Here is a 17,079-nt window from a genome sequence, read left to right on the forward strand (position 1 = left end):
CCTGTTCTCTGTGCGCCAACAATCCCCATCAGTATTATGTGCACAAGCACCATTTGTCGCTGACACTCATCTAGAGACACAGACAGACATGCTCCACTGGAGGACTGATTTCCAGGGAGAAGAGATACTTTAAATGAGAAAAACAATCTACCCTGCGAGCTCTAATTGCCTGTGTATTCTGTACGATTCGAAAGGGAGAGGGAGGGAGGGGTGGGAGGGGGGCAACAAATGGATTTTAATCTATAGAGTTGAAATTAAACATGTGCAGCATTTTATTTTCACATTTTAAATCCTTTCCATGAAATTTAATTTATCTAATTGTTAATGAATTAGCAAATGCACTTAGCTACCAAATCATCTATTACTTGGAAACTAATGAAAACTACCTCACTGCTTGTTTTCGTGTTGAGCATCAGGTATGATTCACTGGGGTGAACTACACCCAAAGCCTCTGGCCAGTGAAACTGTACTTTTCTTCTTGTCACTCTGGCTACCCGGATCCTCAAACAGTAAAGTCAAGAACTAGCTTCTTTTCTTCCTCCCTCAAGGGTCAGGGATCGCGTTTGTGGCAAGCCGTAAAGCAGTACAAAACATTTATGTCAAAGGGCGAGGAGATCACCCAGCACCAAAAATAGAACAAAACAAAAACAAAAAACAAAAACAAAAACCCTGGACTGTAGAAACGCCGGATGCCACTGTTTGTTGATGCAACGGTAAAAGAAACTCTTCCCCAAGTTGTTGGCTGAGGCTTCTAACGATCGGCCAATTTTCAATGTAAAGTCTGAAACTAGGCTGGAAAATCTGGCGAGACTTTAGAAACTCCTTCACAGGATGCCAGAGGCCCTCTCCCTACTCCCCGCTCCCACCCACCCGGACCCCTCCTCCTTTCTCCCTTTCTCCCAGGCAGAGGGATGTAGCCAGAGGCAAGGCTTCTTCCTGTGGAATGTAGGGCCAATTACAAGTGAGTCCTTAAAGCACTCTGGGCTCCTTTCGTCTGAGGCTGAGGCTTCAAATGAGGGCCCCTCTCCTACCATGATTCCAGTGATAACAATCTTACAATCCATTCTCTTTCCTCTATAAACACAACCCAATGACCTGCTTCCTTTTGTAACTGGTGCCAGACCCTGAGTTGATTTTATCTGCCACCCTTCCTAATCCCCAGCTTGACCTGAGTAACAAGCATTTAAATCCGGACCTTGGCGGCGCCTGGGTGGCTCAGTCGGTTAAGCGGCTGACTTTGGCTCAGGTCGTGATCTCCCGGGTCCGTGGGTTCAAGCCTCTCGTCGGTCTCTGTGCCGACAGCTCAGAGCCTGGAGCCTGCTTCTGATTCTGTGTCTCCCTCTCTCTCTCCGCCCCTCCCCCACTTGCACTCTGTCTCTCAAAAATGTATAAATGTTTAAAAAAATGTTTAAATACATCTGGGCCTTGACTGAAATTGTTTCTAGGTGCCGCTGAGCAAAACAGCCCTTACATCCTGCTTGGATTTGCCTATTTTTGCTCTGGAAAGTAACTGGGCCTTGGATGTGCTCTTAAGAAACAACTGTTCAGATGTGCCATCACTTCTCCTCCTAGAATGAAAGGCAAATGATTTTGTCTGATTTCCATTTCAACGGCCACCAGATATTTCAAATAGCTCTTTGTGGCCTAGGTGCCAATGGATTTAGCAAGGAGTTGCCCTCGGAGTACCAGTCAGCCACCTGAATTGTGCCCTCCAACTCTGCCCTCAAGCATGAGCAAACTTACAGACCAAGTCTTTGCCTATAGACAATTCACAGTCTCCCTCTGCCATTCACTCACCGTGGGACCTTGGACAAGTTGTGCAAACTGGAAGGGAACAGTGCAGAGGACCCGGTGGAAATGGGAATATGCCCCGCTCGGAGGCAGAAAAGCACGGTGGAGCAGGGACTGTCCAACCACTTGAGAGCCTCGCTTCCAATCTGACTCCAAACAGATTTGCCCACAGTCTCCTCCTATCTTCCCCGTTCCACACGGCCTAAGATGGTATCCTTCTTCTGCTAAAACAGGTCCCTAGGTCCAGTAAAATGTCTCAAACTGAGCCATCATTTACCTGAACATTGCCCAAGTATCTTCACAATCTGCTTCACGTCAGTTTAGAAATCTACATGTGTATGGGTACAAACATATGTATGCGTATGTGCGTGTATACGTGTGTATGTGTATAGTGGGTATGCATACACACACGTATATGAATATGTGTATGCAAAGCCCTTTCCTAATCACCAATTAAACAAATTCTAGAGCCTGCAAAAGGTTAAGAATACCTTTATTCTGCCTATGCCTTTATTCTAGGACTTTCAATACTTATAGATCCCACTTGTATTGCTTTCCAATACGATTACAGCAGAAGGTTATAGAAGTATTTACTTAGAAATACCATCACTCTGGAATCAGCAAAATAGCCCCTTTTGAACAGTCTTCCCTACCTCTTCATTTCTATGAGCATTTACGGTATACAACTAGCATGGTCAAATCAAAATTCGAGGTTCTGTGGTAGGCATTTGTCTCAATGAGGTTCTACTACAATGTGGTCATTATTGCCATCCTGCCATTAAATAGAATTGTACATGCAGTACATACAGAATGCGTATGTACTGGAAGGAGACAGAATGAGGCACGGAAATTTAAAGCCAGGTTTTGTAAAATATAAGGAATTCAATCTGAAGGACAAGAGCGTGAAAGAGAGGGCGATTAGGCTGAAGGAATGTTTTAAGCACCTATACCGGGATAGAAATTAAAAACAGGTTGGGATATCTTCTAGAATGTAGACACACTCAAATTCTGAATACTATCGTAAGGTACTCCACTCCTCTTATTTGTATTCAGTAATTGAATTATGTAATAATTGACCTATGGCTTTCAACAGTGATTGGTGAGCCTTTATTATGGTAATGATGGCTCACTCATAGAGGAAGTTTGTTAGGCCTCTGGTCCAGAGCTCACCGAGATCCCAGAGTCAAGAAAAGTTTCCACCGTGCTCATCTACGGGACTACATCCTCAGACAGACAGACAGACAGACAGATGAGGAAACACAAGTATCAAAGTTTCATTAGTAAAAGAAATACACAGCCTCTAACTGCATTGACTGATGGCCTTAAGAAGTTTTCATTTCGGTGCGTGAAGAATACTCCCTTATGATTGCCCACCAGTTTTCTGTGACCAAGTTGTCTTCACTTCCCAGCCTCACCCCGAGACTTCAACAAGCCCCTGGGCCGTCAAAAGACGAAAACAAATCGCAAGAAAAAGGTACAGCTAGCTCACTTGTTGGAAGTCTCCTTAGCCAATCATCAAAGCCAAGCCCAGCTTCGGGTGGTGATATTAACATAAGGATTGCTATGACGCACAGGCCCTGTACCAGTGCTGTGCACATATTCTCCTGTTTCATCCTCCTAGCAACCCTCTGAAATGGTCGTTACTCATCCCATTTTACGAGTTAGGAAACTGGAACGCTGAGATGAAGAGACCGCAGGCACATTAATGGACAGGAATCTTCCTGGAAGAAAATTATAAGTCATTTGTATGGAAACACGTAAGCGTCAAAGCTCGCATCTGCCACGCACTCAAAAGCCCAACCCACGTGCGCCACAAACTACCACCCAAGAAAATTCACCTGAAAGTACAACGGAGTTGCACTGTCCACTGATCATGTCAAATTCGGACAGGCACATATCAAAGTCAAAATTTTGTTCACGCCTAAATGGAGTGCTTTCTGGTATTTCTGGTTTACTCTCAAAACATTCCCCTGCCTCTCTATTGTACATTCGTCTATTGTCAAATATGAACCAGACGTTCTAGACAGAAATATTTCCCATTTGTCTACCAAGATGACATTATCACAGCACTAAATAGTTTGCTCTTGTAAACATGTCATTTGCCTTAATCTCAAAGCTTCCCCTTCCCCGAGACATTTGACTCCACATCACCTATCGCTTTGGAAAGCTAGTTTCTGGTGATTCTGGCAATGCCCAAACCAATGTAACAATCCACTGCAGCATCGGGTTATTTGTCATAGAGTCATTACATTTGTTACCTGAACAGTCCCTCTTTGTGGGCAGAAGAACATTCCTCTCTCACGTCAACAGCTCACAAATTTTACTGGGAAATATGTGGATTTCCATTATAGACTATCAAGTGCCCAGAAGATAGAGAACAATTTCTCCAGAAAGATAGATAACCTTTCTCCAACAGCAAAAATGTGGATTCCTCTCTGCACAACCCAAAGCCTTATTCAGAGCTGAATACTGTGCGTTACCCAGAGTCCTGACAAGTTCGGTCACCTAGTTCTTGAGCCCCCAGCAGATTAAAAGCAGCAAGTTAGAGAAGGATGGTGTGTGACTGTTATTCTGGCAAGAATTCTAGAAAACCCCACAAACACTTTATTTGAAGAAGCCAAACCTATTAAGATCTAGATATGTGTTCATCGTTATTAAAGGCCAAAGGCTGTAGGGCACCTGTGTAACTCAGTTGGTTAAGCGTCCGACTCTTGATTACGGTTCAGGTCATGATCTCATAGTTCGTGGGTTCAAGCCCCACATCGGGTCTTGCACTGACAGCATGGAGCCTGCTTAAGATTCTCTCCCTCCCTCCCTCCCTCTCTTTCTCTCTCTCTCTCTCTCTCTCTCTGCCCCTCCCCTGTTTCTATCCTTGCTTGTGCTTTCTCTCTCTTTCTCAAAAATGAATAAATAAACTTAAAAAAAATTACAAAGACCAAAGGCTGAGAAGAACAAAGTAAAAATGTAGAAGACTATACATAGATCTGATTTCATGATTGCTGACCACAGGCTTTGTTGGGTATGAGTGCTGTATGTCTCTGTATGTTTTGTTTCGTTACATGCCAACATCAGTATTTCATTTAAAGCCTATATTCAGGGGTGCTTGGCTGGCTTAGTCAGTGGAGTATGGGACTCTTCATCATGGGGTTGTGAGTTCAAGCCCCCACATTGGGTGTAGGGATTACTTAAAAGTAAAATCTGTAAATAAAAAAAAAAAAAAAAAAAAAAAAGCTTATATTTAAAAATTGAAGTTTGGGCCATTTGAACAATCCATTTTAGGCAAATAAATAAATAAATAAATAAGAAACAGAGTGAAAAAGATAAAATAACAGGAATTGTCTCCATTTTCCTCTTTAAATTCCTTTGCATACTCCTTAAAACTATAAAAGTTTACAGAGCTCTTACAGTGTAAATATGGCGAGTGCATTGCAAGGACTAGACTACTTCATTTTAACCTGTGTATCAACCCTGTGAGATAGAGATTATCACCCCCACTCTGTGGATGAGAAAACTGAGGCTTGTACAGAGCCTCAGTCGCATCAGAGATTCGAACTCAGGTTGGTCTGACTGCAGACTCAAGAAACCTTAATCTCCACCCTACACGAGACACGATATCCTGCCCTCAAACCAACTCAAGTATGTCCCGGAGAAACTACACGTCTTTCAAATGGACTTCATCTCCAAACAGGCGGTCGGAATGGTTGTATGCCGACACACAGATGAGTGTGATGCTTTGTGACTGAACTTTAGTGACCGGCTTCAGGTGACGAGCCAGGCAGAGCAACTGAACACAAATCTCATTTCTGATGTAAATGGAATGCAGATTTAAATTTCCTCCACGCAACAAAGGCATGGAGTGTAGTAACACTTTCTGAAAGAGTTTACACCATGCTGATAATCAATGCTTAATGAGCTTCTTTTCTCCAGACTCAGGACCTTTATGTTACTGTCATCCTGTTAACCATCTCATGTTTCCCTACTTGAATAGCTCTGGCCTCTTACAAAGGCCCATCACGATGTAAAAGTGGCAGTATAATTAATTTTTTCAGGAAAAGCCGAGTTGCTTGCTCTCAAACATCCTGCAGTTCTGGAAATGTCAAAATGTCAGACCAAGCAGGCGGAAATAAACTCTTCATCCCCACACGCAATCCCTCCCTGTAGGGAAAGAAGAGAAAGCAGACAAGCACAGGACCACTCCAAAAAAGTGACTCAATGTTTTTCTTATCCGATAAACGTGTCATTATCAGTACGTGGAAATCTATTTGGAGTTAAAACGTAACGCCCTGGTGCTGTCTGTGAGATCCTACCACATCTCCAAAAACCGGCATATACGTATGCGTGAGGACACAATACACAACTCCCACGCTCCCTTTTGGATTGTTTTGACTAATAACATTAGTTTTTAATTTCCTCATTGCAAAATACACGTACACTACACAATGTCTAACACATACTATGAACTCAATAAATAATTATGGGATGATTCTAGAAAAATAAGAAAAAACGGATGAAAAAAATAACTTCCCCCATAATCCCACCATATAGAGAGAACCACGGTTTTCTGTGTAAGGATTTCAGCCTTATTTCTATGCATCTTAGATTCACTTTTTCTAAAAACGGGACCACACTTTCTGTACTATTTTGTCACTTAACAGTAAGTTGTCAGCATTTTACACTGTCATTATAAATTCTTTTACAACACCATTTTAAGAGCTGGACAGTATTCCAATCATATAGATGTCTCATCACTGAATCAATCCTTTAATGTTACACGCTCGGTTATTTCCAGTTTTTCACTTTCATAATGTCACAACAAATATCCTTATACTAATTCTTTATGCACCCATTTGGTCATTTCCTCAGGATACATTCCTGGGCATGCAAAAAATGGAAACAACCCAAATGGGCATCAACTGACGAGTCGATAAACACAACGTGGTCTGGCCGTACGACGGAATACTATTCAGCCATAAAAAGGAATTGGAGTACTGATCCATGCTACAACACAAACGAACCTTGGAAACATGCTGCTAAGTGAAAGCAGCCAGACATAAAAGGACAAATACCGTATGATTCCATGTACACAAAATTTCCAGAACAGGCAAATCCATAAAGACAGAAAGTAAAATAGTGGCTGCCGGGGACTGAGGGAGCCAGGGAATGGGGTGTGACCGCTAATGTGCATAGAGCTTCTTTTGAGGGCAATGAAAATATTCTAGAATCAGACAATAGTGATGACTGCACAACTATGTGAATATTCTAAAAACCACTGAATTGTGCACTTTAAAAGTCTGACTTTCATGGTACGTGAATTATATCTCAATAAAGCTACTGTTAAAAAAATCTGAGGCATGTTATTGTTTGGCCACAAGTTATGCAAAACTTTTAAGCTTTGGATGTAAAAATTATTTCCTAAAATGAACTAAAAATAATTTTGTTTCGAGAATGTTCTGAATGTTATGCAACACCCAGAGAGATCACCGAGAGAGTTTAGTTGGGAATCACCTGGAATGAGACTTCTTAACCTTGGCACAAAAAGGTTAATATCATGAACACCTGTGGCTTTATTATTTATATATTACAAAATCCAGAAAGGACAGAATGCCTTTTTGGAGAACACACACACACACACACACACACACACACACACTTTTTTAACATGGAAGTATACAACAGCTTTCAACAGTCAGTAAGTTACTATTGTGTCATTGTTTGAAATGCCAGATTTGGGGTCATGATAGAAATGGCCAAGGGACATCAGTTCCTGCCTCTGAGGGTCTTCTCAATTAAAACAAATTATATTATTTTTTGGTTTCCCTCTACTGCCCCTGAACTAAACACCACAAAATGCCATTGTACTTCCTGAGCAGAACTGAAAAGAAAAAAGAAAAGAAAAGAAAAGAAAAGAAAAGAAAAGAAAAGAAAAGAAAAGAAAAGAAAAGAAAAGAAAAGAAAAAAGAAAAAACAACTAGGCAAACCATAAGAGACTCTTAAATAAAGAGAACAAACTGAGGGTTGCTGGAGGGGTACTGGGTGGAGGGATGGGCTAGATGGGTGATGGGCATTAAAGGGGGCACTTGTGATGAGCACTGGGGGTTATATGTAAGTGATGAATCACTAAATTCTACTCCTGAAACCATTATTACACCATATGTTAACTAACTTGGATTTAAATAAAATTTTTAAAAAAAATTTTAAAGAAGAACATATATCAATGAAAAAAGAAAAACAAAAAAAATAAAAATAAACTAAAAATTTAAATCTTTTAAATTCAAAAGCTCAACAACAACAACAACAACAAAAACTATAGCAAAGCCTTCAGCATATATCCTATTTTCCTCTTGACGCCCTCTTTATTTCAAATGCTGTCGTGAACTCGTTTCTGCTCCTTCACTTCTCCTCTCTGGTAGGCTGCTCCCATTGGCGCCTCTTAAGTGGTTCAAGCAAAAAGACCCATCATTGCTCAGCAGTGAGGGCAAGTCTGAGCCACAAGTCAAATACCTTCCTGAGACCTTTAACCTTGCTGAATGGGGTGGGAGAGTGATGAAAGCCATTCTGCATACCAGGAAGGTCTAATGTCACAGCTTACAATCTGTCCAAACAGGATGCTTGAATTTTTTTTTTTTCACTAAATGGTGATCAGGGTGGCTCCAAAGCGGGTATCCGTATGGCGACACCCTCAAGCCTCCCCACACCAAAGGAGAGAGAAGGTCGGGCTGGAAAGAGGGAGATACTTGGTCTGGCAAACTACCTTCAAAAGCTGCCTACAGGAATCCTTGGGGAGAACTTTACAAACCTCAGACAGGAATAAATGAAGGTAAACAGACAGTGTCCACACAAGTGGCTCAGTCAGCGAAACCTCTGCCAGCAGGTTAGGTTAGTTTAAGCACAAGCCACAGTCATGAGACACCAGCCAAAAGCAACCAAAGATTTATATGCACCTTTAATTACTTTATTAGGTGCTAGCTCAAATATTTCTCAGGGCCCAGTCTCCCAGAGAGCCGTATCTTCTTAAGCTTCCAATCAAATTATAGTTTTCAAGTGTCTACCACTTCTCAATGGTTTGTAAAATCATTATGATACCTGTGAGGTATCTGGGGAAAGAGACTGCATTTTCCCATGAGGTTTAACCTGTTTAGCCCTTCAATATCACCTTTGCTCTATGTTTGTAAGGCCTCATCCAAAGTGCTTCATTTAAAAATAAAAAACAAACCAGCATTATATAATCAACCAATAAAGTGAGGAGAGGCAGGTTTCCAGCTCCTGGACGCAGTGGCATCTTGGAGGGAAGATATGTTACCCCACAGATGAGTTCACCTTCAGGTATCTTGAGAAACCACGAAGAACACCCACTATCTAACCATGCCAGGTGATGCGATGATCAAATTTTTGTTGTGGACGAAGTCCCTATGTACCCATTGTCCTTCTTCGGGGTATCTCCTTGAGAACACACTAGGTCTGATAAAAAGTCTTGACCTTTTAGTTTTACATTGCATGTTCATGGGGGAACATGGGTGGCTCAGTCAGTTAAGCATCCGGCTTCGGCTCAGGTCATGATCTCACGGTTCACGAGTTTGAGCCCTGCATTGGGTTCTACGCTGACAGCTCGAAGCCTAGAGCCTGCTTCGCATTCTGTGTCTCCCTCTCTTTCTGCTCCTCCCCCATTTGCAGTCTTTCTCTCTCTCTCTCTGTCTCTCTCTCTCTCTCAAAAATAAACTTTAAAAAATCTTTACAATGCATATTCATGGACCCCCCCCCAACCCTTGGAACTGCAAATATTTACCTCTAGAATTAGCTGAGACATCTTTTCCAAGGTGCATCCTCTTGTCTCCCAAGGAAATAGACATTTTCAACTGTTCTCTCTTTTACTTTTCCATATAAACGTTTTCCTCCATCAAAATGCATGAGATTCTTGCCAAACTCTGTAGTCATGTTTATGCCGCCTTACATGCATGTAACTCTGATAATGCATACCTAATATTAAATTTATGTGTTTTCTCTCTTCGGTATTTTGGTATGGAAGGGCCTTTTGTCGACCAAACTGTTTTAGTTCTCTGACAATGACAAGCTGTTAGCAGGGGAGTCGCTGTGTGTGAAAGCCATAGAAATATCTGAAGAGAAAGGGGACATTGTACACCCAGGAACCAATTTAATACTTGATCTAGGGACCAAAAGCATCTATTGGTTGCTTACAGTTCATTCAATCAGTTGACCAACAAGCATTTTCCGAGCTCTGTGATCAGGCCCTACGCTAGGTGCTGAGGATACAAGTAAGACACGGTATGGGCTCTGGAAGTGTTCACAGTGTAGTGCAGGCATCCCCAGACCACTGGATCCCTATAGGTCTACTTCAGAAAACAGAGTCCAACTTCCATTCAAAGAAACTAACTTTTTACTGCAGCGAGGGTTGTGATGGGGACTGGCAGTGGGAACTTTGCAACCTCCTTGAGGTAGCCCATTCTCCCTACTTTGAACAGCTTAGACTGCTGGAAACTTCTTGCCTAGCTTCAGAAAGTTATGCCTATAGCTCTCCTCCATTAATCCCAGTTTGCCTTCTCCCACACCAAAGCACCACACACACATACACACACACACACACACGCACACACACACACACAACTAGTTTAATTCTACTTTGACCTCAGAAACCTTCATGTTTTTGATAACAGGCAGCATAGCCTCTGAAACTCTAATTTCCCAAGCTAAAAAGGTTCCATTCTTTCAACTTCTTCTCATAGGATGTGATTCTAAGTCGCCTTGATGTTCCTTATTAAAGAAATCTCAGGTAGCAGCAGACAGAGGTGTTATTTAGAGGGCCTGATGACAATTTACAAACCTAGTTTGATGGAGAAAAGGGGATGCATTACACCCTCAGATAATAGGGTCCCAGTTTGCGGTCTTTGTGATCAAGTCTAAGCAGAATTAATAATTCATACCCTGCTAATGCACAGCAAATCATATAAGAGCCTCCAAACACATGCACACATGCAGCTCGAAAGCATGAATAAAAGCAATCTACATACCCACCCCCAATCAATCAGGCCTCCTGATTACTAAAGAATTCCTCACTTATAAGAGAAATTTCTGTCCTTGCCAAGCTTCTGCACCCTTGGATTCATCAGTCTCTCCCAAAACTTTTCACTCTACATAAAGACTTCTAGTTCCAATGCATAAAGACTCAAAGCCCACTGTCCCATGAATTTAGGGTGTGTACAAAGAATCATAGTGCTTCTCTAGTCCGACATGTTCGTAGATGGAGGAAAACAGTCCGAGAAAGGGAAATTGGTAAGTTACAGAGCCCTGACTAGAAGTCAAGTTTCGTTACTATTTTCTCTTTCCATCAAAATGCCTCTAAGTTAAAATGTTAAAGTCTGCAAGAAACATAATTCACTAATAGCGGTACCTTAGAAAGGATCCCTGGTGACCAGAGTTGTATTCTGTGAGTTTGTGTCTCCCCCACCCACCATCACCCCCACAGCTTTCCTATTTCCAGCTTTCTAAGAAGTTTTTTCGTTAATGTTTATTCTGAAAGAGAGAAAGGGAGAATGTGAGCAAGGGAGGGGCAGAGAGAGAGAGAGAGAGAGAGAGAGAGAGAGAGAGAGAGAGAGAGAATCCTAAGCAGGCTCCATGCTGTCAGTGCAGAGCTCGACGTGAGGCTCAAACCCACAAACCGCGAGATCATGACCCGAGCCAAAGTCAAGAGTCGGACACTTAACCGACTGAGCCACCCAGGTGCCCCTCCTATTTCCAGCTTTTAACTCGAGTCTCATACTCCCGATTGCTTTCTTTGTGCACCTTTTAATGACTTTAATGATTAGGATGATATTGATGGTCTACTCGGTCGAAGTTTTTGCTTGCTTTACAAACTGATTTCCTAAGTGTTATCAAGTTAAAATTCTAGAAGATTCAACTTCCAGCACTCTCTCTGCCTATCAGTCTATTGTGGTATCCTGCTCCTAGCAGCAATCAGGGCAGGAAGGTTTTCCATCAGGTTTTGGCAGACTAGAAGAAAACTCATAGCCTGAACAAGGGAGGGATGAGGTAGTCTGTCTAAATATGCTCTTCAGGATGGTGCCGGAAGCCCTGAGGCAAGTAAAATCACTGGGTTCGTCTTTGGAAGCCTCACATCAATTTAGCCTCAAATAAACCTTGACAACCAAGGAGGAGTATCAGGCAACCACACTGGACATTTATATCTCCGGATAGTTGTGAAAAGGACCAAGAGAGTTTCCTAATCCAGACACGGACACGCTAAGTTGTAGCCTCCCGCTTGTAACCAATGAGTATTCACAAGGACAGGTGGGTAATGGAGGATGAACATTCCCTCCCAGCATTTTTAATTAACTGGATGTTGGATTTATTGGTCAGCTCAGTGGGAAATCAGAACCTACTACTTGGGGGCTATTTTTATAGCCTTCTGGAGTTGGGTTGCCTTACTACAGACACCTGGCACCATTCCTAGAGGTGGTTAGATCTGTATTTTCCCCCTTTTAAACAGCAACCAGTGAGTAGATTTGAGCATTCCAGGCATCTGGCTAGTAATCCGATATAATAAAGGTGCCCCTTTCCCTTCCTCCTTGGGTAACACAGCACATACACCAGCAGTTTCTCCCTGCACATTCAGCAGCAGGTCAGAGGCGAAGGGAGTGTGGTTAAAACACAAAATAAGCTCTGTAAAACCTTGGAAGCAAGGGGCTGTATCCATCATCAATACGTTTATAAGCTATAAAGCCCGAATAAGTAGTCTCTGAATAAACAACAGTTAATCTTATCAACTCTCAAGTCCCCGAATCAGAGTTTCAGTTCATTTCCTCTTTGTCTGCCTTCAGATGAAGCACTGTGTAAGAAAAAGGAGAGTCTTCTGCCATTGGAGATCTCTTTTACAGCATACGTTAACAATTTCTGCGCAGATATCTGGGTGGCAAATTGTAACCCAATACCTATTTTGCAATAAAACTACCACAGCATTAAATTGACATAATAGAGACAGAAATTCTATTCAGTTGAGTTTGGGTCATGCAGGCACTCACTTTAATGTGGGAGATGAATTAAGCTCATCCTTGGGAAATCCAAGGGTAATGACCGAAACACAATGTGATTGAGCTAATTATCAACCAGGTGTGCTTTAAGGAGTTGATGGTTCAATTTATTACTGCTAAGTGCACAAGCCTGTTTTGGGGAGGAGTTTACGAGAGCAGGTCAGACACTGCAACTTCTCAGAGGGCAAAAGACAGCGTTTCTGCAAATCTGGCATTATGTCCGGCCAACCTAAATCCTGCCCAACCACCGAGACCAGCTCAAGAACCTGGAAACTCTTCCTGACTGCCCAAAGCCCAGGGGAGCTGACCGTTCCCCCGGGCTCCACTAGCGGTTACTATCTATAAGCAATTGGCATGCACCGCCTTTTAACAAGAGTAAACTTTTCCTTTGTATACGTCTGGTCTTCTCTGCCAAGTAAACTGCTCAAAGGCACACACATAGGGTTTTTATATCCTTTGTGATGTCTGACCCTGTTAAGTATTTACAGATTGACGTCTGCTAGATAAAAAGTAACGTTTTAGATGCTTACGCATTGCTGTACGGATATTTCTTAACATTTGTTTGTAAATGGGAGTTCTGTGTATCAAACATAAACCATTGAACGGCTCTGGTGATTATAATGAACATCAGTCTCATACAGCGTGGGACACAGGGCTGGGTGTGCGCTGACCTCACCATATCCCCAACCAACACCAGCACATTACTGAATGGAGCCCTACTTCTCTGAGGCCACACCTACCGTTTTACAGCCATCCCTTTTTCCTTCCTCCACTGTCTCTTGCTGATCCGTCTACTCACACATCTCCTCTTTCTCCTCCTTGTTCCAGCACCTTGGGAGCCTGGCATGAACAGCCACTACCAACCAAATCCAGAGCAAGTCTCTTTCAGTTGTCAAGGTGTGTCTTCTTCAAACTGCTCGTCATCAGTCCACTTCAGTGACTTCTAATCCACTAGATGGTAAGATCCCAGAGAACAGGGACTAAGCGTGAACCATTACCTACATGAACACTACCTCCCACTCTCTGCCACCCAGAAGCCTAGTTCAAGAAATGTTCAACAGTTTGACTGCATTCTAGGATTCCAGGTTTCCCACCGGCCATTGGACATTCCATTTTCTAGGTGACTGTTAAAACAAGGGATTTGACTAGTGGTCTAGTGGTTATGAAGTTCCACTTAAACTAAAGCATGGAAGCAGGACACACACATGCCAATTGACCTATGGTAGCTGGTTCCAAGTACCCGAGCAGGCATCCTCCTAGCAGAGATTTCTTTGTTCTTCGGCACAGGGAAACTTCAATATCTGAACGTTAAATGTTGAATTTGCATTGAGAAGATAACAATCAATCAAATATGTATTTATTGCCTGGCACACACAGGGCGCTGTACATAAGATCTGTGAGGAAAAAAATGGATGTGTGTTCAATAAAGAAACACAATCCAGTGATGGTAGCAAGAAGGAGCAACTCTACACACTTTTTCTTAAGAGTCAGAGGCCATCCCGGGACGCCTGGGTGGCTCAGTCGGTGAAGTGTCCAATTTGGGCTCAGGTCACGATCTCGTGGTTCGTGGGTTCGAGCCCCACGTTGGGCTCTGTGCTGACAGCTCAGAGCCTGGAGCCTGCTTCGGATTCTGTCTCCCTCTCTCTCTGCCCCTGCCCCACTCACGCTCTGTCTCTCCGTCTCTCTCAAAAATAAATAAATATTTTTAAAAAATTTTTAAAAAGAGTCAGAGGCCATTCAGATAGACTAGCTTCAGCGCCTGAGGAAACAGATGTACATACCTCACTCCTTGCACAACATCTGGGGGGTTCAGCAAAAGAAAGGTACAAGATTTCATCTTCTTCGAACCTTTTTACCAACCTGTATCTGCCTGGTTAACTGAAAATAAATTTCCTGCTCAAATGCTCCTCCAACAAAATGACAAGGGTTGGGGGGGGGGGGCGGTGCGGGCAGGGACTGAGGTGAGGATATGAAATCTCACCTAGGACTGGTTTAAAGGTTCTCGAAGGAAACCACTTGCTGAAACCTTCTGTCACGGAGATCCCACCGTTCAGCTCCACTCCATACTCTCTTGGCTACTTGGTAGTGGCAGGGTCACCACCAGTGGGCAAAGCAGGCTTCCAAACAAGCTATTGCCAGAGTGACCACCAACTACTAATACCAAAAGGGCCAGCAAGCAAACCCCAGGGGGAATCTGGGAACTTGTTCACAAAGTAGGATTATGTTTTGTATTTTCCATATCTCTTTCTTTGGAAGACTATGTTGTTAAATTGCTCATAAAGAGGATCATATAGGTTTTCCAGGAGTTTCGGCCTGAATCAAAGGAATGACTATATTTCTAGTTAATCCAATAACATACCACTATAAAAATCCACCCAAAAAAACCATTTCTATGATAGACGTATTTAAAGGCATCTGCTGAAATGCTACCTTTTAATTCAGAAATTATAAGTCAAATAATTCTAAGTTTTTGAAAGAAGTTATAAAAAACGCTCAGAACGCATTAATGTAAGTGAATTATTACACCAATTATTTATTTAATATTAAAGGGTTTTGTGTTTAATTTGGAAATATTCTCAATCACAAGCACCATTTTTTTTTATTTCACCAAAACAATCCAAATAATTTGCTCATTTCACACACACACACACACACACACACACACAATTTTTAATTTGTCTCTAGATATGTTTGAGTGAAGGTTATGTATCTGAAAAGGAAAACAAAAAGTAATTGTTTTTTTTCCCCAGAAAACAAATTTGAGGAGTATGTTTTTAAGCCACTACCCCTAGAATGTAAAAAATGTCTTTCCTCACTGGAAATATAACTGGAAACTAGGAAAGTCCTTTGTTCTACTCAGTTACAAATTTCCAGGCTGTGTGACCTGAGCAAGTGACATAGAATGTGAGTCTCAGGTGTGTTAGAACTGTGCCTAGCAAAGAATACTATTGAACTTTACCTGGGGTTGAGCCAGAAGATATATGAAGTCCTTCCCATTTCTAAAAATCATGTATGAAGATGCCATCTAAATGTAAGAACCTATTTTTAAATATCTTGCATTAACCCAGTATTGGAGCACTACCTATTTCGTTAAGTAACAGAAACTACAGTGATATTTCAAATAAGCCTTTCTGACGAGGAAGAGAGTTACAAGGACACTTTAAGGGATGCCTGGGTGGCTCAGTCAGTTGAGCATCTGACTCTTGATTTCAGCTCAGGTCACGGTCCCAGGATCGTGGGATCAAGCCCCACGTTTGGCTCCACATTGCGCGTGGGGCCTGCTTGCGATTCTCTCTCTCTCTCACTCTCTCTCTCTCTCTCTCTCTCTCTCTCTCTCTCTCCGTCTCTCTCCCCTGCTCACATGCACACACTCTCTCTCCCTTTCAAATAAAAAAAGGACATTCTAAGATACTCCATTACTGTTATTTTTCTTATTTTTTTTTCTATTTTTCCAACACTTTCCATAATGCGAATATATTACTTTTGTTCTCAGAAAAAATAATTGTCTCCATCTTGGCATGTGGGTTTAGGGATTTAAGATGGTACTAAAGGGCATTTTCTTTCCCTTTTTTTTTTCCATCATAAGAATTATAAATCTGCTCTCGGGTCCTCGCTTCCAAGATGACCAAGAAAAGAAAGAGTAACAGTCGTGCCACAAAGGGCCACGGCCATGTGCAGCCTATGTACCAACTGTACCCACTGCGTGCCCAAGGACAAGGCCATTAGGAAGTTCGCTTTCTGGAACACAGAAGAGGCTGCCGCCTACAGGGACATTTCTGAAGCAAGTATCTTCGAGGCCTATGTGCTTCCCAAGCTATATGTCCAACTACATTACTGCGTGAGCCGTGCCATTCACGGCAAACTAGTCCAGGATCACTCGCGTGAGGCACCGAAGGACCGAACACCCCCACCCCGATCTAGACCCGTGGGCGCCACCCCACGACCTCCACCAAAGCCCGTGTAAGGAGCTAAGTCCTTAAGGAATGAAGAAAAACTGTTCTCTGGGGAAAAAAAATAATAAAATGGAGATTATACTTTTAAAAAAAGGATTATCAATCTGCAGTATAGAAAATTCAGAATATACAATATAAAGAAAATACCCATGATTCCACCACCCAAATATAATCTCCATTAATATTCTAGCAATTTCCTTATAGTATTTTCTATATGTATATTATAGATCATCAACTGGGGTCAGATAGGTTGCTTCGTGTTTTGCTATTTTACATATGGATGACTTTGTGAGCAT

General features: G+C 42.2%; 1 protein-coding gene and 1 pseudogene across 1 annotated transcript in view; one reads left to right on the forward strand and one right to left on the reverse strand.

Annotated features, from left to right (window-relative positions):
• Positions 1–17,079, reverse strand: part of GPC3 (glypican 3) — a 422,633-nt gene that overhangs the window by 324,328 nt on the left and 81,226 nt on the right. The window lies entirely within an intron of this gene.
• Positions 16,452–16,794, forward strand: LOC131503127 (small ribosomal subunit protein eS26-like; annotated as a pseudogene).

The sequence above is a fragment of the Neofelis nebulosa genome, chromosome X (genome assembly GCF_028018385.1).
Source record: "Neofelis nebulosa isolate mNeoNeb1 chromosome X, mNeoNeb1.pri, whole genome shotgun sequence".
Lineage (NCBI taxonomy): Eukaryota > Metazoa > Chordata > Mammalia > Carnivora > Felidae > Neofelis > Neofelis nebulosa.